The sequence below is a fragment of the Ambystoma mexicanum genome, chromosome 2q (genome assembly GCF_040938575.1).
Source record: "Ambystoma mexicanum isolate Mex_15411 chromosome 2q, UKY_AmexF1_1, whole genome shotgun sequence".
NCBI lineage: Eukaryota > Metazoa > Chordata > Amphibia > Caudata > Ambystomatidae > Ambystoma > Ambystoma mexicanum.
This window is the reverse complement of record NC_090924.1, coordinates 1010349467-1010372339: the sequence shown is the minus strand read 5'-3', so window position 1 is coordinate 1010372339 and position 22873 is coordinate 1010349467. Positions and strand designations below refer to the sequence as shown.

The following is a 22873-nucleotide window of genomic DNA, read 5'->3' as shown; positions in this document are numbered from 1 at the left end:
CCGCCAAATGTATTCATTTGCACTACATAAAGGGCAAAGGTGGCAAACAGGCGTGTACGCCGGGTTTTGCCCTTCACATTTGCACTCTGCAGTGCAAAGTGAGTAAACTCGGCCTGGCATGCAGGCATGGCAGACAGCATTTATATTTCCTTGTGAGCACCACTTGCCATGCTCGCGTAGCAAGCAGTGCTCGTAATTACAAATAAATCCTCCCGACATGCTAGCGTGTCAGGGAGGGATTTATTTCATTTGTGAATACTTCTTACCATGTTCACAAATACAATTAAATCATCCCAGACATGCAAACACGTTGGGGAGGGTTTCCAGCATTTAAGCCGTTATGAAAATCCATACTACAGATGCTGGAGATTTTTTATGGTGGAGAGGAAGGAGGTGGCCGAAACGCAAGTGGCGTTCCGCCCCTCCTTTCCGCTATACAAATGCTTAGAATTGATGCGTGGCATGAACGGAAGGCGTTACGCTTCCGTTCACGTTACGGCTACCATTGACATTAGCTCCTTAATGTTTTAATTCATATCCATCTTTCAGATGCTGGAAATACAAATGCACATTATTGATTGCGCCAATGTTTTTTAGAATCGGACTACTGCAGAATATGTAGGCATAGCCGAAATGTTTTGTCCATATTCCCAAAAAACGGTATTCCCAGATCATTCAGGGCCACATTCTGAAAGAATCTGCAGCGAAAGAAGAGATGCCCGTCAGCATCTCTGACGTGTGCTTGGTAGCTAATGATTGTTTCTCATAGTCTAAAGCTGTGGTGAATCTAGATAAGCCTATAGCAGCGTTGAGATGCTGCTCACATGTAAAGGCAATTCACCAAGATTGGCACAAGAGCATCTCAAAGAAGCACACAGTAATCCTCAGATGTGCTCCAGGTCTAGGTTTTGTAAATGAGGTGTGACGTAGCAGGTGCAAATATGAGATGCTAACAGGCATCCCTTGACTTATGCTATTGCAAATCTTTGAATCATACTCTCGGATTTCAACAAACCTATCAAACTTTTAAGAATTCTTGCTGCAAAGCTTGGTGGTCAGATTTCCTCTGGTTATAATAGAGGACAGTGGATGTTATGGTTTTGTTTATTCCTTATATATTGAGGAACTGAAGAAAAGACACATATGTCCTTTAATTTGGGATTTCAAGCAATGTAATACTTCTTTAATTCTATTTGAAAAAAAAGTGAAACATTATTTTTACGGGCTCCTTAACAGTAAGTACAGCAAGACATGGGGCCTATGCCATATCTTTCATAACACACATTGTGGCAGATTCTAGTTTTTAGGGCAGGATTATTCAACCACTTCTAGGATTGACATTTGGTAACTGAGCACTGTGCACAGATGTACCCTATGCCCAGGCCTTTAAAAGCAACACTAGCTCAGAGCTAGATGTTTGGGAGCGTGAGTACTGCGGCAGTTGCTCTCCACTCTGCCGCTTCATACATCCCTGCTCCCTGTCACTCATTGCCTTTTGGAAGGCCTGTTTACCTGTCTTCTCTTCCACTTATTTCCTCATTCTCCTGTGCTCAAAACTATTTAAACTCTCTTTGTATCCCTATCATCTATTTTTCCTTGACACCATCCCTCTTCTGGCTCAACTACTCTCTCTTTTCACAAAACATCCAGACCTAACTTTCATCACACTTCCTGTTCTCACATCTACCCTCAGAGCCTCTCTACTTTGCAGACTCAGCATCAGTATGCTTCTGCATCTCACTCACTTTATATTGATCTGTGGCATGCACAATCTGTTTTTAGCAAGACTTTCTTTACTTCCAACCTCCTTCTTTCTCATTCTCCCTCACTTGACCTCATTAGCCTTTCAGAAACCTGGATTTCTCCCTCAGACTCTGCAACCCTTGCTGCTCTTCATGACTCTGCCTACACCTTCACCCACTCTCTCAGCCCAACTGGTAGGGGTGGTGGTGTAGGACTGTTCGCATCTTCCAAACTTCTTATCTCTCCTACTTCCCTATCTCACGCTATTTCCGCCTCATTTGAATGCACAATCACTGCTCCCTATGGCATTTGTATTATATCTTTCTATCAGCCACCTGGTCCCACTGGTGAATATATTGGCCACCTCTCTCAAATGATTGACTCCCTTCCTCCCCATCATCACCTCATTGACACTGGTGACTTTAACCTCCCCTCTCTCGCCACTCCTCTCTTCACTGACATTAGCTCTCTTCTCCTTAACCACTCACTCTTTTCTGTCCACTCTCTGCCCACCCATTCAAATGGTAACTCATTTGACCTTATTCTCATCTCCCTTCAACTCTCTGCCTCTAATATCTCCATCACTCCTTCATCCTCTGATCATTCCATCGTCTTTGCCTCAATCTCCACTCTATCTACCATTTCCATTAACAAGCACAATCTTTGCTCCTTCAAATTCTCTATCTACCTCTCGGACCTACACCACTAGTTCTCCTCCAATGCAAATAAAGCCCTCCATCCACTGATAAAGCCCTCAGTAACTTTAACGCTGCTCTTAAAGGCTCCCTTCTGCTCTCACTTCCCTCTTCATCCCAAACCCTCCCCTCCATGGCCTTGGATTACACCTATCAATTCACACACTGAAAGCTGGCTGAATTGCAGTTTTGTAAAAAAGATACACTGCTGCTTTCAATGAGTAGACATTAGTACCCGGCGAGGGGGGAAGGGTTGCCACCACCCAGCCAATGAGGAGGCTCAGAACAGGGTTTATACCACATGGTGCAGACCCTGCTCTGAGCCTCCTCAGAGCGGGAATCAGGTATGTGCGATCTCCCTTGCGTTCCCTTCCCCTTTCCCCACCACCCCTTTTCACATACCCAATCCCTTCCACCCCACCAAACTTTCCTTGTGATTCCTTGTCGCTCGCCAGCACCGTGAACAGTAGTGTTCCTGGCGTATTTCCAACTCGAGAACGGTTGCCATGGAAAGGGACAAGGTCTATGTGTTGTTCCCTTCTCCACAATCCTTGGTGGCCATCTTTTTTTCCAGTTTTTTCTCGAGTTGAGAAACGGTTAACATGCCATTTCTCAACTCTAGAAAATACACTATTAGTACCTCCATACAATGTCCCAGTTTACTAATGGCAATAGATAGCTGTATGATCCTAGCGAGAGCCTTAATATTATCCCGACTTGATTACTGCAATGCCCTTTACAGTGGTGCTAATAAAACTATCATCAAAAGTCTACAAATCTTACAAAATAATGCCCTCAGAGCTGCTCTAGGCATAAATAAAAGGGAACATATCTCCTCTATCAGATACCAATACAAATGGCTCTCCACCGACAATAACATCTATCTAAAAATGTCCTCCTTGACGTACAAAGCCCTCAATAACGCTGCTCCTAGCTACCTGATTGACAAAATAAAAAGAAAAATCTCCAGTAGGCCCACAAGAACACCTAACTCCAACTGCTTGGCAATTTCTAGATTCAAACTTGCTAAAATTGGCGGCACCAGTTTCCCTGTGCTAGCAGCTAAATGGTGGAATGCCCTGCCACATAACTTGAGAACAGACCAACAGTTCTCACACTTTAGAATGAATCTGATCAAACACCTCAATGACAAAATATGTAAGGTACCGACAGACATTTGTGTTATGATACGTTATCTGAATGTATATATGTATTATTAGAGATATCACAATTGTAAATAATTCTAGTAACACTGCATATAACTGACCGCTTCGCTTGATCAGATATGCTCCCTGTTAAGTCTGTACATACCTTTCTCTTTATCACTGTAAATTATGTAACACTGCGACTCTATGTAACATTGTAATGATTTGTAACACTGTAATTTTTGTAACACTGTAAGACACTGCGCCCGGTTACCCTTGGGTCAGGCGCGCATTACAAATAAACAAACAAACAAACAAACCCTTGCCCAGTCAGGTAACGCCCCGGGGCTCACATGTAACAGATGCCCAAGGGCATTACCTGATCGGTAATGCGCCCCTTCTCAGGTTAGATTGCTTAAATACATAATTCTGGATGCAGTGCTTGTAATTTAATAATAGAACAAGGTCCTTCAACGATTTGATACAGGACCTGAGATCATAGCAGAGGATCTTTGCTCTCTTTAATATTCCTTTATTAAAACTACTGTACGAAAGCCACCATATATCTTGTATATAGCCAGGTCCATTTTCCTGTAATTTAGAAGAGACAATCCTCCCTTCACCACTGCACAAACATTTAATGAGAAAGTACTATAAAATCAACCAGCCCCTTTCTAGCAATGTTCTTGAGGACTTCCCTTCTGCAACGCATATTTCACTCATGAAAGACAACTAACAATGTTTTTTAGTGTTGCTACTAAATCCAACTTTAGGTCGTTGATGATCAAATGACATGGTTCTAGTCCTAAAAATTAAATTGGGGGGAACTCATCAATAAATGCACTGGGATGTGACGTTTTCAGCGCAAGCGTGCGAAAGCATGCGAATCACAGTGCCAGCGCGAAAATCGCAGCGAAACCCGCGCACAGCGATTCATGGAAGTCTGTGCGCGAGGAAATTCCAGGATGTGCGCCAAAATTCTGCGTGGCGCACACTGGCGCACACGTCTCCAAACAGCGTGCGCTAAGCGCACAGCGAAATCGCACATAGAGCGGCGCACACAACAAAAGTAGGAGGAACAGGGGGCGTGACACGCGGAATGGGGAACAACTTGTGAAAATGTGGCCGTCACGGGGGAAGTACAGGAGGCAAGTGTGCGGAACGCCCACACGCACGTTCAAAACACGTATTCATGGAATCGAACGGGGCTAACGCGTGCGCCAAAAAATATGCGCTAATCCGGAAACAGGTACGCCAGCAGGAAGCAGGCGTACGTGAACCCGCGCAGCATAAAAGTGCACGCAAACAACAAACAAGCACAGATGCCAGGATGAATATACCGTTCCTAGCAGTCGTGGGATACCGCAGGAGGAGGAGGAGGATAGTCAGGCCCAGAATTTTTACACCCAGAACCAGCCTTTTTGGGATGCCTGATGACCAGGTGTATGGGAGGTACAGGTTTCCACCTCACATAATACTCGACCTGGTCAGTGAGTGGGAGGATGACCTCACATCACCCACCCTGTGCTCGCAAGCACTCAGCCCCCTGCATAAAGTCCTCAATGTACTGCACTTCTTGGCCACTGGATCATTTCAACAGAAAACTGCTATAGTGGGGGGGTGTCACAGGCCACACAGTCACGCTGCCTACAGCAGGTCTTGGCCATCATGACTGCATTCCCATCAGTCCGCAGACATATATACCTGCCCAGAACACCTGCAGAAAGGCAGGCTGTCGTCCAGGATTTTTATGGGGTGGCACACTTCCTCAAAGTGCTAGGTGCCATTGACTGCACCCATGTGGGTCTATGTCCCCCAGGGCATCAGAGCACATCTACAGAAACCGCAAGCACTGGCATTCCATCAACGTCCAGGTAGTATGTGATGCCAAGGGAATCATCACCTCAGTATATGCCAACTATCCAGGGTCCACACACAACAGTTTTATTTACAGAATGTCAACCTTAAACCAGGACCTAAAGCTGGGCGGCATGGCGATACATGGCTGCTCGGTGGGTATAAATGCCACAGCACATGCATGCATGTCAGATACTGAGCATTGTCACAACCCCACTAATGATACCCATCACCACCTCCCCAGGGGACAGTACCTACCCTCTGAGCACCCACAGGATGACGCCAATTCGGAACCCCACCACGCCACCCGAGGTAAGATACAACACAGCCCACATTGCAACCCGGGGCATAGTGGAGCGCACAATCAGAGTGCTCAAGTCACGCTTTCACTCCCTTGACCGTTCTGGCGGGCAGCTGTTATACGCTCCCCCAGTAGTGTGCAGGATCATAGTGGCAGCATGTGTCCTGCACAACGTTGCAACACGCCGGGGCCTGCCTGTGGACATGGTGGTGCCCCCACATCCCCAACCACAAGCACTGCCGCTGCGCATGGGAGGGGAAGGGCACGGGGTGAGGCAGCCTGTACACAGCTGGTGGATAATTACTTCACCTAAAATCACACCCCTGTGGAGTGCACACAGCACTGGCACATACCAGCTGACAATCAATGATGTTGACATAAGGGACAGTCAACTGTCACAACCATACCAGCCTGAGATTGGTCACATGGAAGTGTTACATTGTGTGCCCTACCTACACAAATGCCACCAATGCTGTGTCATCAAAAGACACACTTCTATGCTGCAAAAATGATTACCCCCTTGCAAAATACAACATGACAACAGTGCCATGTCACCCAACCCCTCCCCAGCACCGCCACCCAACACACCATGGCATGTCATGCTATGTGAGAGCAAACAAAGCAATCCCCAAAACATCACACAAGTGTCAAAGTACAGTGTCCTCAATGGAAACTGCCCACACACAATATGCTCCCAGTAATGTAGAACTAACAACACACATTACCAAATACTTACCAACAATACAATGCAGCTACACAACCTCAAACATAGCATAAACATGACAGTACTAAGTTAAAGTAGTGGTAGTCTTACAACCTGATCATGCCAGCACATCAGCCACTTCCAACTGTACAGTGCTGCTGCCACGCAAATGTCCAAGTGCACTGCTTACAACATGAACTCCATCTCCAAAGTAGACGGCCTTGTGAAGACATGAGGAATTAACCTGCCAATTAGGCGAAAGACATGGATGCACAAGCACATAGCATTACACCATGCAGTGGACAATTCAACAACAATATCCACTAGGAATGTATACACAGTATTGACTACAGACTGCCCACACAGCTCATGGGAGTCCTACGTCACCGTGTAAGTCAATGTCACTTGGGCACACCCTTTGCAAGCCCATGGAAATGGGAATCAGGAGGGGTGTGTGTCTCACGAACCCAAGCATCTAACCCAAACTCAGGACAAGCCTGCATGTGCCCAGTCGGAATACAGTGGATGCCCACGGGAGCCACACAAGGCAACACACTGCAAAAAAACAACAAAAAAAACAAAAATCAAGAATCAAAAATGGCCATGTGGGGGCCAGGGGTGGGGGAGGCCACCCAGGAGGTCCGAGGACAGGGTGTGCACCAACACCCACCTGTGTGGATGTTGGGAAAAAAAACACCTCCATGCGCTCATGGTCTGCACGGCTATGCCAATGTGAGAGAACTGCTGCTGTCGCTATCATCACCCTCTGCTGCTGCCACACGAGGTGGCAATGGGAGGCAGCCCACGCAAAGCCCTGATATGGTCCTCCATGGCAGCAAGCATGCGGGTATGGAAGGTCGCGTTCTGGAGGATTATAGTGCGGAGATCCCCATGCAGCACCTGATGTGATGCACGGATCTCCTCCCGAGTTGCCTGCATCTCAGCTGAGAGCAAACGTATGAGCCGCTCCAGCTGCTGTTCTGTCCTCAAGTTAGTGGAAGCCTCAAGGTCAACAAGAGTCTCCCTGAGGTGATGGAGTTCTACCCTCAGGGCTTCCCTTTGGCCCTGGGACTCTATTGATATCGATTGGCGTAGAGTCTCCAGTGCCGCCCGTCTGTACACCAACATGTTCTCCCTGTGTGATTGGCAATGGAGTCTGTTCCCTGCTGTAGTAGCTCCATCTGCCTTTCAGGGGGACAATGGAAGTGGCCACCCTCTCCATTGCTTGAGCCATCATCTCAACTGATGCTGCCTGTTGGGTTGCCATACCGTAAATGGATTGTTCCCATACGGTATTGCCTGGTGGCGTATGGCCACCGCGTCGACGGGCACCACACCTGTTTGGGGCAAGGCGACCTGCGACTTGCAGTGCCGGCACTGCCTGAGGCTGCAGGACTGCATTCCCCCTCTGATCTGCTGGCCCAGGGACAGGATCAGATGTTGTGGAGTGTGACCCTGCATCCGTAACCGCCAAAGGCGGATTTACCAACACTATAGAGGGTTCTACCCCTGGTACAGGTGGGTTGGACAGAACAGAATCCCTGCCAAAAACACTTACCTGCGACGCCACATAGGTCTCATCATCCGAATCAGCATCTGAATAGAGGTCTTGGACGGTGCACCCAGAGGCACCCCTCGACAGAATGTTCTGCAGCAAGATTGGGTTCTCACCCACCACCACACCACATCCCCCACTGGTGCCCGGTCGTGCCTGAGATTCCTCCTGGGTCTGCACCATCTCCTCAACCTCAACAGCATCAAGTGCGTCATCCCCTGCAAAAACATGAAAGACAAAAAATGGAAACAGGCATTAGCACCACAGCACACAAATAGGCCTGACAAGCTACATAACCAGTACATGATTTACACGATTTACACATGTCCCACATGACTATAACCCTCCCATGCATGCACTGTCACTGAGTTTGAAGGGGACCCAAAAAGCAGATACTGATGACACCTACATGGAAGAGCAACACATTTGCTGCATGCTGGGTAGCACTGCCATCACACATTGGCCTGTGAGTGGCATTTCCAATACACATACATGACACATGCCATCACACAGATGGCATGTACCATAGCCATGGTACATTCCACATGTCAGTGAATGAATACTGTCAGCCATCCATGCGAGATGGACATGATGAGATGAAAAATGCTACATAGTGTGACAAAATAGGCATGTGCCACACACTGCAACACATCCAGTGTACAAAAATACAGTGATTGCAGGCCGATGTACACATCAATGGTTTGTCACTTCAACATGACAGGAAACAACTATCATGTTCCACATTCAAACAGGCCCCATAAATTCCTGTGATCAGGCCAATACTCAATTAGCCTGAATGGTCAAATCATTCATCTAACAAGGTAACCAATGTGGTACAATGTGGGGTTCAACAATGACAGAAGCATTTCACAAATGTGACAATAGGGCTGAGGAATGCGTAGCCAAAGTGGGAGAATTGAAACAATCAGCCTGAACGAACACTGAAAAATACAAACAATGTTGTTCCAAGATGCCACTTCAAGGGCAACTGCCGTAATGTTGATCCAAATTACTAATGTGGGCAGAAGGGATACTGTCACACCCAAATCCAAGGCCGCTGAATGTTTTGGATGAAGCACATGGGTGACCCATACCACTCAGGCACACACACCCTCACCTGGCACTCAATCAGAAACCGTCACCCAAACAACATACACATGCATTACACACACATGCATGGGCACTCACCGGACAATGCTTCATAATAAGGTAGTCCTCCCACACCTTGGATCTGTTCCTCTGTGACGAAGGCCCCAGCAACAGACTCATGTTCAGTGAGTTTGTTGTCCTCTTGTGGAGACCCACCGCCAGTCACCAGAGTAGCGGCATAATTTGAGGCCAGCCTGTTCTTTGCTCTGCGTTTCAGGTCCTTCCACCGCTTGTAGCAATCATCAGCTGAGTGCCTCACAAATCCAAGGGCACTTATGCGGTCGGCGATGGTCTGCCAGTGTGCCTTACGTTGACCAGGTGTGGTCTTGCACCCTGCCGTCACCACCATTTCATGGCTATGTGCCGACACATAGCCCACAAGTGCATCAAGTTCCGTCTCATTGAAGCAAGGCTTCCTTGAGGTACCGGAGTGTGTAGCTGTGTCTGGGGTCTCAGCCTGGCGTGCCAGAGCACCCTTCTTCCTCTTCTTTAAAGGTGGAGCAGAGCCAGAGTGGCTTACACCGCTCTGGTCAGTAGGGGCAGAATTACCGGTGGACTGGGTAGTAGGAGTGTGGGAATGCACAATGACCATAGGTCTTGATGTAGGCATTGGTTGCAGGGTAATGTTGGCAGGGGGAACGTCAGTTTGATGGACTGGGACTGACACTGTCCTGGCTAGGAGAGTCAGAGCTGGGGCAGATGGAGCTGCAGCTGCCCCTGCAGCCTCCCCACCCTGCAAACTTGGGGCAGCAGATGACATAGCTGCCCCAGATCCACGTGGATTGGTGACAACAACTTACACCGCCACACGTGGCCTAGACTTGCAGACCTGGAAGTCAGCCAGGGAGTCATCCTGTGCCAGGTCAGGTGCCACAATGGGCTAGTCCAACAGGGGCTGAGCTTGGATGGTGTCAGCCACGTTTCCCTCAACCATGGGGGGGGGCATGGGTGTCCCTGATTGTTCCTCCACACATGGGGGCATAGGGGCACCCTGCAAATCCCGGCCATGTCCCCTACTGCACCGACCACGCCCACCTTTTGAGGGTCGGCCACCTTTGCCTCCCTTACTGGTTGGTCGCCTCCCAGCCATGGCACTGATGTTGTTGTGCGTATGGGAGTTGCAGTAAACTATTGTCCTGGTCAATTGGGGGTCAAAGGGGTAGGATACCAGATGGAATTCGTACCCTAGTGCTCTAACAAGGCTGTCTGTGACCCCTGGGGGAAGATGACGGGTCACGCAACGCACAGGCAGCCCAAAATCAAAAATAAACGTACATGCAACCCCTCGTAGACCACGTGCATGAACAAATGAACTCGCACTACGCTGTGGCACCCAGAAACACAAAAATAAGCGTACGCGTAATACACGCAGCCTACAATGACCTCTGAAGGGGAACGGGACACACGGGACAAGCACAGTTGCTAAGTACGTGCGGAACTCACCGTCTTCCTGGAAAAAGAATGTGTAAAATACGCGCGTGTGCGTGTTGGCTACACCCCCGCCAAAAGAAGAATTGTACGCTGTCTGAGGAGACAGGACAAAAGGAGAAGTGAACTCTGTTTGAGGAAACAGGCCCAACAAAAAATCAGAAAAGAGCTGTCAGAGGTAACAGGGAGTACGAACTAGAAACACTGTGAAGTAATCTCGTGTGAACTGACAAGAAGTACAGATTTCACCCACTCGCTCGAAAAGCACGTACAAGGAAATGGCGCCCTACACACAGCTTTTAAACTGGCCCACACGTAGACGTCAGAGACACGCGTACGTGGGCGCTTTCATCCAATTACACGCGATGACACTCGGACGTGAAGTTTTTCCACATGTGCTCTGTCATCACGTGCTATGAGGGAAAAGCCTGCGCGCGTAATGTAACTTACATGCCTACCCGCTAAGGGCCTTTGGTCCAATGGAATTGCGTGCGTGTGCTGACGCGCTTACGCGCTGAGGCCCTTTCCTCGAATTACACGCTGATGTGCAAGATTTTCACTTGCCAAATCACTCCGTATCAAGCTGGCCAGGCAAAAACACACAGAAGGCCATGCTCCTGTCCGGAAGGACATTTTCCTGCCCCCACCACAGCCCCGACCACGCTCCCACCTGCCATCTGCTGCTGCCTGACTGCCTACTGCCCACGTGCCCTGCTATTTGGTGCCTGCACATCAGCCATCTGCAGGGGTCCAGTTGCTGTGTCCACCCCTCCTGGAACTGAAGACTCCTGACTGGGATACCATCGCTCCACAGCCCAGCCCCTGGACCCAGTTGCCCACCCACGCCTGCCTCGGGGGTCACCATGTCGGGGCAAACACCATCTGAGACCACTGGCGACCCCCAGCCAGAGGGGCAGAGGGCCACCAGCTTCAGTCAGAAGGAAGTTGGTGTCCTGTGGAGCATGTCCTGGGGCATTATGATGCCCTCTTCGAAACATCACGCGCCAACAAGGAAGGACGGGATAGGATCTGGGACGACTTTGTGGTTGCCATCAACGCGGAGGGGGTGGCAACCCGCAACATCAAGCAAGTCAAGAAGCGCTGGGAGGACTTGAGGTCCAGGACCCTCAACAAGGCCCGGCGCCTCGTGGAGGGGGGCCGGGGCAGCATGAGTACCATCCAGATGAGGGTCCTGGAACGCGTAGGCCCAGAGCTCCACGACCAGATCCTTCGGAGGCAGACCCGTCTGGAGTTGAGCGGTAAGTGGCCAAGCATTGCTGTGTGAGACAGGGCATGTTGCAGGGTGCTGGTTACCTGATACTTGCCTGTATGTGTGACATAGGCCATGTATGTATGTGTGTGTGCAGGGACATCATGGTCATGCATGTGAGACCAGTAATGTGTGAACCACATCGTTGGTGCATGTGTTACAATGCAACATGCGGAGCAGCATGGGGAATGCACACATTAATGCATGCCTGTCTCTGTTATTGGACATGGATGGGGTGTGAGAGATGGGTGCTGCTGTCATAGCCATGTATGGTGTCCATGTCTATGTGTCTGACTTACGTGTCTGTGACTTGTAAATGACAGGGATGCATGACACATGTCTGTGACAATGTTCAGATTCACTGATGCAGCCTACTCATCCTTGTATCCACTGTGTCTGGGGTGTACGAGGCCAGATGGATGAAATTATGGTGAATTGTGTGCATGTGATAGGCATGACCCATGATGTATGTGAGTTTCAAACCAGCATTGTATGTTTCAAGTGTCCCTTGGACATGTATGCTAATGTTCATAGCATGCGCCATGCCTGTTACTACATGTGTTTTGCCTGCACTGACTCATGTGTTGTGGAGGGACATGATGGAAGTGATGTTTGACAGTGCCACTCATCTTCTATTGCTTCCTGTCTAGGGGACCATTGTCCAGTACCCTGATGCTTGTGTTCTATGTCTCCCTCTACACAGCAGCAAGTGATGAAGAGGGCGGAGACGGTGCTGTGGAGAAAAGCGGTAGGGATGCCCCCACCGGCCGGCGACGCAAGGCCCAGACACCCTCCCAGAATTTACCATTGTCTGGGAGTGAGGGGACTGGTGCTGCGTCTGCCACTACGGCTGCAGTGCAAGGGGTGGGTGAGCCCCCACAGGGGCTTGCAACGGCGGAAGACGGTGTGGAGCCATCCAGGTTGGTGGTTTCCACATAGGAGGAGGAGGCCGCTACTGAGCCGCACATGGGGCCTGGTGGGGGTGGTACCACTGGTGCAAGTGGTGCAGTCCAGGGCCAGGTGCAGGAGGCAGCACAGGTGACTGCGGAGGGGCCTGTGCATGTCGTTGTCCCTGACCCTCTGACTGCACCACCATGCACCAGCAGGGATGCCCCATCCCAGGCCCGTCCGCAGGTAGGGGGGATGTCCATGTCATCTGACACTCCTCTACCTGCGGATGAGGGGGCCCCTGGCCGTATGGACCAGGTCCTGATTGGTGTTGCGTTGCGCACGCGTGACATTCGTGATGACGTGCGTGCTTCCCGGGGGGAGCACGCACGTCATCACGAAGAGCAGTCTGCCAACGTGGCCAAGTTCGGAGTGTCCATGGTCGGTGATTTTGTACATGGGTCGGCCACTCTGGCGGCCCGCTCCTCCTCTGTGGAGACCATGCACCAGTCGTTGTCCATGCCGTCTTCCGGCCCAGATGCCACCAGGGCCCCCTGTGGACCTGCCCTGACCAACGCAGCCAGCTCGGTGGGGATCCCATCCCTGCCACAGTCAGGAGTCGGAGGTCCAGCAGGGATGGACACCACAGCAACTGGATCCCAGCAGATGGAGGATGTGCCGGCATCATCGAGCAGGGCACGTGCACGACGGCGTGGGTGGATTCCATCAGCCTGGATGCCGTCGTGCTGGCAGAGGCAGTTGCGTTGGAGGCAGCGGCAGGCTCAACGTGGGAGGCATCATGGCTCGGGGCCATCTACATCAGAGGGGCAAGCATCGGCCGGAGGGCAGGAGGACCCTGGAATGGGAGTGTCTTCTGTGTGGCAGCGGTTGGGCCAGCAGATAGGTGCGGAGCGGCGGCGGGCGGAGGAGGCACGGCTCACAATGGTCAGGGCAGAGAACTCCATGTGCAGGGCACTGAGGCGGGCAGAGTGCCTCGAGGGAATTCGCAGGGAGTTGGAGTTGGACATGGCGTTATCCCTGCGAGACCTCGGGGACAGAGAACAGGCCCGCCTCCAAAACATTGAACAGGAGTTCGATGATGCCCTGGCCCATGACATCAACAAGTGAGCCGTTGGACTTGCCCACCGCCGTTGTATATAGTTCATTAGTGTTAAGTTTAATTTCTTTTTCCTTTCATTTGGGGCGCATGGACTATGCCCCACATTTTTGTATATAGTTAGTAATTAGGTAGGTTTCATTGTAGGTTTCATTTATGACGTTGGGCTCATGGACCCTGGATTTGCTATTTGTACATAGTTTTACAGTGGATTTTTCTTCATCTTTATTTTTCTTCACCATGGAGCAATGGATATTACACTTTTCTTTCCCTTTCGATTTGCTTTGTTGGACAGTGACTTTGGACACATTTTCATTTGGATTAATTTGGATTCTCATTTTTTTTATTTATCATTTTTTGGGACATGCTGCATTTTGATTATTATTGGCATTATTGTGTGTTTTTATTTCATTCCCTTCATTTTGACTTGAATACATTTTTGTTTCCTACTTCAATGTGTGGTCTTCTCTCATTGGTTTCATGCATGTCACAATGTGGGCTTTCTCAGTCATGTGTTGCCATTGTGTGGGTCTGACAGATTTGTACTCATGCGCATACTGCTTATTTGTGATCTATCATGTAATAGTGATTTCAATTTGGAGTGGATGTAAAGCTTGGTTGGGTGTTTGGATTGGGGTGCTGTGGGCTGGGATTTGTGTGGCCATAAGAGCCAGGGATCTGGATTGTGATGACGTGTTGGCTGGGGGACATGTGTCGGGGCCTGCTGGAAGGTGCCTGTCAATGATGGGGGGTGGGGGTGCTGGGGGACATGTGTGGGGGCCTGCTGGCAGGTGCCCTGCACTGCTGGGGTGTGAGGGTGCAGGTGGTCATGAGTTGGGGCCTGCTGGCAGGTGGCCCTGACTGGTGGTGGTGCAGGGGGTCATGAGTGGGACATGAGTGGGGGCCTGCTGGCAGGTTCCCTGCACTGCTGGGGTTGGGGGTGCAGGGTCCTGAGTGGGGGCCTGCTGGCAGGTGCCCCTGACTGCTGGGGGGTGGCGGTTCAGGGGGTCATGAGGGGGACATGAGTGGGGGCCTGCTGGCAGGTGCCCTGCACTGCTGGGGGGTGGGGTGCAGGGGGTCATGAGTGGGGTCCTGCTGGCAGGTGCCCCTGACTGCTGGGGGTGGGGGTGCAGGGGGTCATGAGTGGGGGCCTGCTGGCAGGTGCCCCTGACTGCTGGGGGGTGGGGGTGCTGAGGGACATGAGTGGGACATGAGTGGGGGCCTGCTGGCAGGTGCCCTGCATTGCTGGGGGGTGGGGATGCAGGGGGTCATGTGTGGGGGCCTGATGGCAGGTGCCCCTGACTGCTGGGGGTGGGGTGCAGGGGGTCATGAGTGGGACATGAGTGGGGGCCTGCTGGCAAGTGCCCTGCACTGCTGGGGGGTGGAGGTGCAGGGGGTCATGAGTGGGGGCCTGCTGGCAGGTGCCCCTGACTGCTGGTGGGTGGGGGTCCAGGGGGTCATGAGTGGGGGCCTGCTGGCAGGTGCGCCTGACTGCTGGGGGTGGGGGTGCAGGGGGTCATGAGTGGGACATGAGTGGGGGCCTGCTGGCAGGTGACCTGCACTGCTGGGGGGTGGGGGTGCAGGGGGTCATGCGCTGTTGATCAGTAGTGCAAGGTGACATGTGGCTTGGTTGGGGAGCATGCCCATGGTGGATGGGCTGCCTGCAGGACATGACCAGGGGTGCAGGGTAGTCCCCTGTGGTGTGGGATGCCTGCAGGGTCCGTGGAGGGTGTAGAGGGAACACCTGGGAGGACCCACACTGCCAAATCACGTGTAGGACTCCCCTGCACCCCCGAAATACACGTACCCTGCTGAAATCGCGTGTAAAACTTCCTCCGCATCCCTGAAATACATGTACCCTGCTGAAATCGCCTGTAAAACTTCCCGCGCACCCCTGAAATACATGTACCCTGCTGAAATCGCGTGTAAAACATCCCGCGCACCCCTGAAATACACGTACCCTGCTCGCACAGGGGCAATATTCCTGGGGTGCTCGGGAAGTCTCACACGCCATTTCAGCAGGGTACGTGTATTATGGGGTTCGCGGGAAGTCTCACACGCGAAAGGGCCCTGTGCGAGCGGGGTACGTGTATTACGGGGTGCGCGGGAAGTTTTACACGCGATTGGGCCTGGGCGAGCAGGCTACCACTCACCGTCTGCCTTGCGTGTAGAAGAACGCATAGGCACCACCCACCCGCTGTGAAGTAATAGCGTGTGAACCCCAACGCCTGGAAAACACACGCACCGCACCCCACTAAAACCACATACAGAGCCATGGAAATCCACGTGGGATTTCAAGCCCTGCCAAGGCAACGCCCGTGCGCGATACATCACAGACGCGCTTATGCGCTAAGGGACTTTGGTCCAATGGAATCGCGTGCGTGCGCTGACGCGCTGACGCGCTAAGGGCCTTTCCTAGAATTACACGCTGACATGCAATTTTTTCACGTGCCAAATCACTCCGTATCAAGCTGGCCACGTGAAAACACACGGAACATTCCTGCCCTGAAGGCCATTTTCCTGCCCCCAAGAGCTCCGAGCATGATCCCACCTGCCATCTGCTGCTGCCTGCCTACCTGCTGCCCACGTGCCCTGCTATGTGCTGCCTGCACATCACCCTGGGGTGCAGTTGCTGTGACCACCCCTGCTGGAACTGAAGACTCCCGACTGGGATACCATCGCTCCACAGCCCAGCTCCAGGACCCAGTTGACCACCAACCCCTGCCTCTGGGGTTGCCATGCCAGGCACACCACCATCTGAGACCACTGGCAACCCACAGCCAGAGAGGCAGAGGGCCACCAGCTTCACTGCCACCCAAGTTGGTGTCCTGGTGGAGCAAATCCTGGGGCAGTATGATGCCCTCTTCGGAAGTTTGCGTGCCGACTAGGAAGGATGGACCAGGATGTGGACCAACATCGTGACTGCCATCAATGCGGAGGGGGTGGCAGTCCGCAAATTCAAACATGTCAAGAAGCGCTGGGAGGTCTTCAGGTCCAGGACCCTCAACAAGGCCCGGCGCCTCTTGAAGGCAGCGGATGCTAAGGGGCGCCGGGGCCACCTGTCAGAACATCAAATGAGGGACCTGGAACACATATCCCCAGCGCTCCACGTCCAGGTCCTTGAGAGGCAGACCCGTCTGGAGTCGAGCAGTAAGTGTACATGCATACTGATTGTAAGCTGTGCGTGTGGTGGTGTGCCAGTAGTGTGCAGGTTGCACATATGGTTTTGTAGGGCCATGTATGGATGTGTATGTACAGGTCCGTGAGGCTAACACATGCAAGTCCTCTCATGTGTGAGACACATGGATGGTGCATGTGTGTGTAAGCTTGCATGCCAAATGCAGATGTGTGAGCACACATGTCTGAATGACTGTGTATGTAAGTTGGCATGGTTGTGGTGTCACACATGGATGTCGGTTCCAGCTGCATGTATCTGCACCGTGTACATGTGCATGTGTGTGTATTTCACAAGGGTGCAACAGTGATGCAACATGGATGCTTGGGACACTGATATGTAGAAGACTGATTGCCAGATGTGACATGGATGCCGATCTCATCACTGCGACAGTTGGTGGAGGTGTACGCATGTCTAGTGCACTCCGTGTGTTTCATGTGATGTCTGGCTCACCTTTGGCTGTTCATGCTTTTGTATGTGTATGGATGGTGCTGGCTGTTGCCATATGGCTTTGGAATTGCTCATGTGTGTGAGCTGACATGCCATGTGTGTTGGGGATTGTGATGCCATGTCTGAAGTTTGACACTGCACTCATGTGCAACTGGCATGTGTGTATCAGTCCATTGTACAGTGTCCTGATGCCTGTCTCCTATCTCTCCCTGTCTGCAGCGTCAACTGATGAAGAGGGCGGAGAGGGTGCTGTGGAGCACAGCGGCAGGGATCACCCCACCAGCCGGAGACGCAAGGCCCGGCTCCCCTCCAAGGTTGCGATCTCCTCAGGGAGTGAGGAGTCCGGTGCCGCGTCCCAGGCCGCCGCTGCCGAGGATAGGTCCAAGAGGCAGAGGTCGGAGTTGGACTCCTCGGCAGCAGAAGGGGCAGCTGAGACCCCACAGGGTCCGAAGAAGGAAGATGGCACAGAGTCATCAAGGTTGGTGGGGGGTTTGGTGGAGGAGGAGGACGCGCAAGGGACAGAGACGGGGTCTGGAGGTGCGAATTCCACTGGTGCCAGTGGTGCAGTGCAGGGGCAGGGACAGGAGGCAGCACAGGCCGCCGCGGAGGTGCCTGTGTTTAATCCTGTCCCCGATCCTGTGACTGCATCATCCCGCACCAGCAGGGATGCCTACGTCCAGACCTGTTTTCAGGGAAGGGATCCTCTTACAACAACTGGCCTTCCTCTCCCTGTGGATGTGGCTATCCGGGACCGGGTTGAGCCTGTCCTGGGTGGGGTGGCGTTGTGTCAACGGGACATGCAAGTTGACCTGCAGTATTTTCATGGGGAGACTGCACGTCATCTCGAATGGCTCGTTGACCACGTCAGCCTACTGGGGCAGGTCACCCAGGCCGGATTCCTCCGTTTGCTATACCTTGCTTTGACCCCCTCCTCACCTGAACCCCCTATGCACCAGTCATCCTCCGTGCCATCTTCCCACCCTTGTATCACCTGGGTACCCTGTGGAGCTGCCTCTGACCGTGCGGCCAGGCTGGTGGAGGACACATCCCTGCCACAGTCGGGAGTCGGACGTCCAGCAGGGGGGGCCACCTCAACAACTGCACCCCAGCTGGAAGAGGATGTGCAGGCAGCAGGAGCCAGGGCACGGACACAGGCACAGCAGCAGCAGCAACAAGGTGGGAGCCATGATGGCTTGGGGCCTTCGACATCAGAGGGGCAGGCATCGGCCGGAGGGCAGGAGGACCCAGGACGGGAAGTGTCTTCCGTGTGGCAGTGGTTAGGCCATGCTGTAGATGTGGATCTGCAGCGGGCGGAAGAGGCACGGCTCACGAGGGTCAGGGCGGAGAACTCCATGCATAGGGCTCTGAGGCGGGCCGAGTGCCTCGAGGCAATTCGCAGGGACCTGGAGGTCCGGATGTCATCGTCCCTGCAAACCCTCGGGGCCTTGGAAGAGGACCGCCTCCGGGACATCGAGCAGGAGTTCGATGATTCCCTGGCCCGGGAAATCAGGAAGTGAGCCGTCAGACTAGCCCGCTGCCATTGTATATAGTTAATTAGTGTTAGGTTTCCTTTTGGTTTTCATTTCATTTGGGGCGCTTGGACAATGCCCCACTTTTTTGTATATAGTTGTTCATTAGGTAGGGTTTTTGTAGGTTTCCTTTCAATGGTTGGGCTCATGGACCCTGGATTTGTACTTTGTATATAGTTCTACACTGGATTTCACTTCATTTAAGTTTCTTTTTTACCATGGATCAATGGATGTGTCTTATTTTTACACTTTGGATTTGGTTGGACGGACAGACTCTTTGGACCCATTTGCTTTTGGATTGATTTGGATTCTGCTTTCACACATTTATTTTGAATGTTTTGGACATGCAACTTTTTCTTCATTATTTCCATTATTGTGTGATTTTTTTTATTCATTTGGTTAATTATTGAATACACATTTATTATATACTTTACTGATGTGGTCTTATCTCATTTGTTTTGTGCATGTCACAATGTTGATCTTTTCACAGTCATATGTCACCATTGCGTGGGTCTGAGGGACATTGATTCATGGCCATGCTGGTTATGTATTATTTATCATGACTTTGGGAATTCAATGTGGGGTGTTTGGACTGGGGTGGGATTTGGGTGGCCATGAGGGACATGGGTCTGGAGTGTGATGACCTGTCGGGGGGGATATGTGTGGGGGCCTGCTGGCAGGTGCCCCTGACTGCTGGGGGGTGGGGGTGCAGGGGGACATGTGTGGGGGCCTGCTGGCAGGTGCCTCTGACTGCTGGGGGGTGGGGGGACAGGGGGACATGTGTGGTACATGAGTGGGGGCCTGCTGACAGGTGCCCCTGACTGCTGGGGGGTGGGGGTACAGGGGGACATGTGTGGGGGCCTGCTGGCAGGTGCCTCTGACTGGTGTGGGGTGGGGGTGCAGGGGGACATGTGTGGGGGCCTGCTGGCAGGTGCCCCTGACTGCCTGGGGGTGGGGGTGCAGGGGGACATGTGTGGTACATGAGTGGGGGCCTGCTGGCAGGTGCCCCTGACTGCTGGGGGGTGGGGGTGCAGGGGGACATGTGTGGGGGCCTGCTGGCAGGTGCCCCTGACTGCTGGGGGTGGGGGTGCAGGGGGACATGTGTGGGGGTCTGCTGGCAGGTGCCCCTGGCTGCTGTTGGGTGGGGGTGCAGGGGGACATGTGTGGGGGCCTGCTGGCAGGTGCCCCTGACTGCTGGGGGGTGGGGGTGCAGGGGGACATGTGTGGGGGCCTGCTGGCAGGTGCCCCTGACTGCTGGGGGGTGGGGGTGCAAGCTGACATGTGGCTTGGCTGGGGGGCATGCCCATGGTGGATGGGCTGCCTGCGGGACATGACCAGGGGTGGGGGGTAGCCCCCTGTGGTGTAGGCTGCCTGCAGGTGCCGTGGGGGGTATAGCGGGAACACCTGGGAGTACCCACACTGCCAATTCACGTGTAGGACTCACCGCGCACCCCTGAAATTCACGTACCCCGCTCTGATAACAAAATCACGTATGAAACTTCCCGCGAACCCTAGAAATACACGTACCCTGCTGAAATCACGTGTGAAACTTCCCGCGAACCCCAGTTATACACGTAGCCCACTCGCACACGCCCTTTCACGTGTGAAACTTCACGTGAACCCCCGTAATACACGTACCCTGCTGAAATCGCATGTGAAACTTCCTGCGAACCCCAGTTATACACGTACCCCACTTGCACAGGCCCATCAGCGTGTGAAACTTCCCGCGAACCCCAGAAATACGCCTACCCTGCTGAACTCGCATATGAAACTTCCCGCGAACCCCATTTATACACGTACCCCACTTGCACAGGCCCTTTCACGTGTGAAACTTCACGCGAACCCCCGTAATACACGTACCCTGCTGAAATCGCGTGTGATACTTCCCGCAAACCCCAGTTATACACGTACCCCCCTCGCACAGGCCCTTCCGCGTGTGAAACTTCACGCGAACCCCCGTAATACACATACTCTGCTGAAATTGCATGTGAAACTTCCCGCAAACCCCAGTTATACATGTACCCCACTCGCACAGGCCCTTTCGTGTGTGAAACTTCCCGCGAAACCCCCTATTACATGTATCCTGCTGAAATCGCATGTGAAACTTCCCGCAAACCCCAGTTATACACGTACCCCACTCGCACAGGCCCTTTCGCGTGTGCAACTTCACGCGAACCCCAGTAATACACGTTCTCCGCTTGGCGTTTGCTTTTTGGCAGCCCTGTAAACTGGTCCAGGGTTAGCGCAGCCCTTTGCGCTGGATTGGGGATTTTGATGGCTTTTCCCTGTGCTAGGGGCTTTCTTGGGGGCGTAATTGGCGCTGCTGCAGGGTCGCTGCGCCACTCTGCGCCACTCTGCGCCACGGCTGGTTTTGGAGGTGAAAATTCATGAATACGCTCTGCGCGGAAATCGATTTTAGCGCATGCGGCTGGCGCAGACATTCGCACGCGCACACTGTGCGCCAGCCGCGTGCGCCACTTTTGTGCGAAATTCTATGAATTACCCTGCTAGTTGTTTGTTATTTCTCATCAGGTTATATAGAGCAATGGTGAAGTGTCTGGCCTACAAACCTGATGATATGATATAGCATTTATAACGTGCCTATACACAAGTGTTTCAAGGCGCGACGAGGCAAGGGAGGGGGAACAGATGGAAGACAGAGACACCAAACCTACTAGGCCAGGTGTCATTCATATGTGCATATGACAGATGACAGTGACAGTGGTTTGATCTCTGTGGTTGGCTTTAATGCATACATTCAAAGAGGACATTCAATGTTTCTCATTTTAGCTGGGTGGGAATAGTTCACCATCTGAAAAAAGTGGGTGGACTCCGCTCCACCACCCCACCCGCCCCTGCGTGTACCCTTGACTTGAGCCCTGAGTTTCTTTGGATAAATCCAAGGCTTTCCTCAAAACTTTGCTTCCAAAATCTAAAGCCATTGTAAATCGGTGTAATAAGTTGGAACGTCTGAACCAAAAAGTAGTACAGAAACGGCTTTTGTGCTAAAGACAGTGATTAAAGTATCACGTGAAAAGACACCCTTAATTAACACGTGAAAAGACTCCCTTTTTCAAATGAGGTCCAACTGAGGCGGGAAGTAGTGCTGCCTGTCAGCATTCTTCTTACACAAGTTCTTTGATGATAAAATGTGGTTTTCATTCATTTATTTGTACATTTTCGATCACTGCTAGGAAACATCCAGTCACTGTTTTGGTTCCAAGTCATTCTTCCAATCACTAACCCAGTTTGAAGGCAACCACGTCCACATCAACATGAAGACCAGTAGACCAAGCACTGACTACAATAAAGAGGAGCCACAGAAAGTAAATGCTTGCTTTTATTGAAATGTTACTGGTTGGAATGTTCCAAAATCAGGCTGAGCATGAATGGCATCACACCTAATTTCTTGCTTCAGTCTGAAAGATGGCCTGCAGATTGTTAATTATAGTATTGTCCTCAATCCACTCCTTGAGATGGTTTGACAGGACCTTGGGATAGGTCTTACCTGCCAAATCCAAAAAAGAAATTGGACGTTCATAGGACGGATCATGTTACCCTCCTTTTATATCGATCGGAATTGTTAATGGTTCTGGACTAGGAATTCGGGTCTTGGGATGTGGGGTAGAAAACTGAACCTGGTTTATAAATGCTCACTGAAATCTTGTTTGAGCCTGTTGACTTCTTGCATTTTTGGGACTTAAATGTAACCTGGGCCTTTTCTAAAATAAGTTCTAGAAGGTTTTTCATGGAATATCACCAAAGTCCAGGGCTGAATAGCCAGACTCCTCAAAATTTCTACATTCATTAAATAGATCTTTGAAGTGATTGTACCACACAATTTAAAAAATGCTGGTATGGAGTATTA

The 22873-nt window shown here is 51.8% G+C and overlaps 1 protein-coding gene across 1 annotated transcript in view; it reads left to right on the top strand.

Moving 5' to 3' along the window:
• The window catches only part of LOC138569907 (macrophage mannose receptor 1-like), a 1155048-nt gene that overhangs the window by 533829 nt on the left and 598346 nt on the right, over positions 1-22873 (top strand). The window lies entirely within an intron of this gene.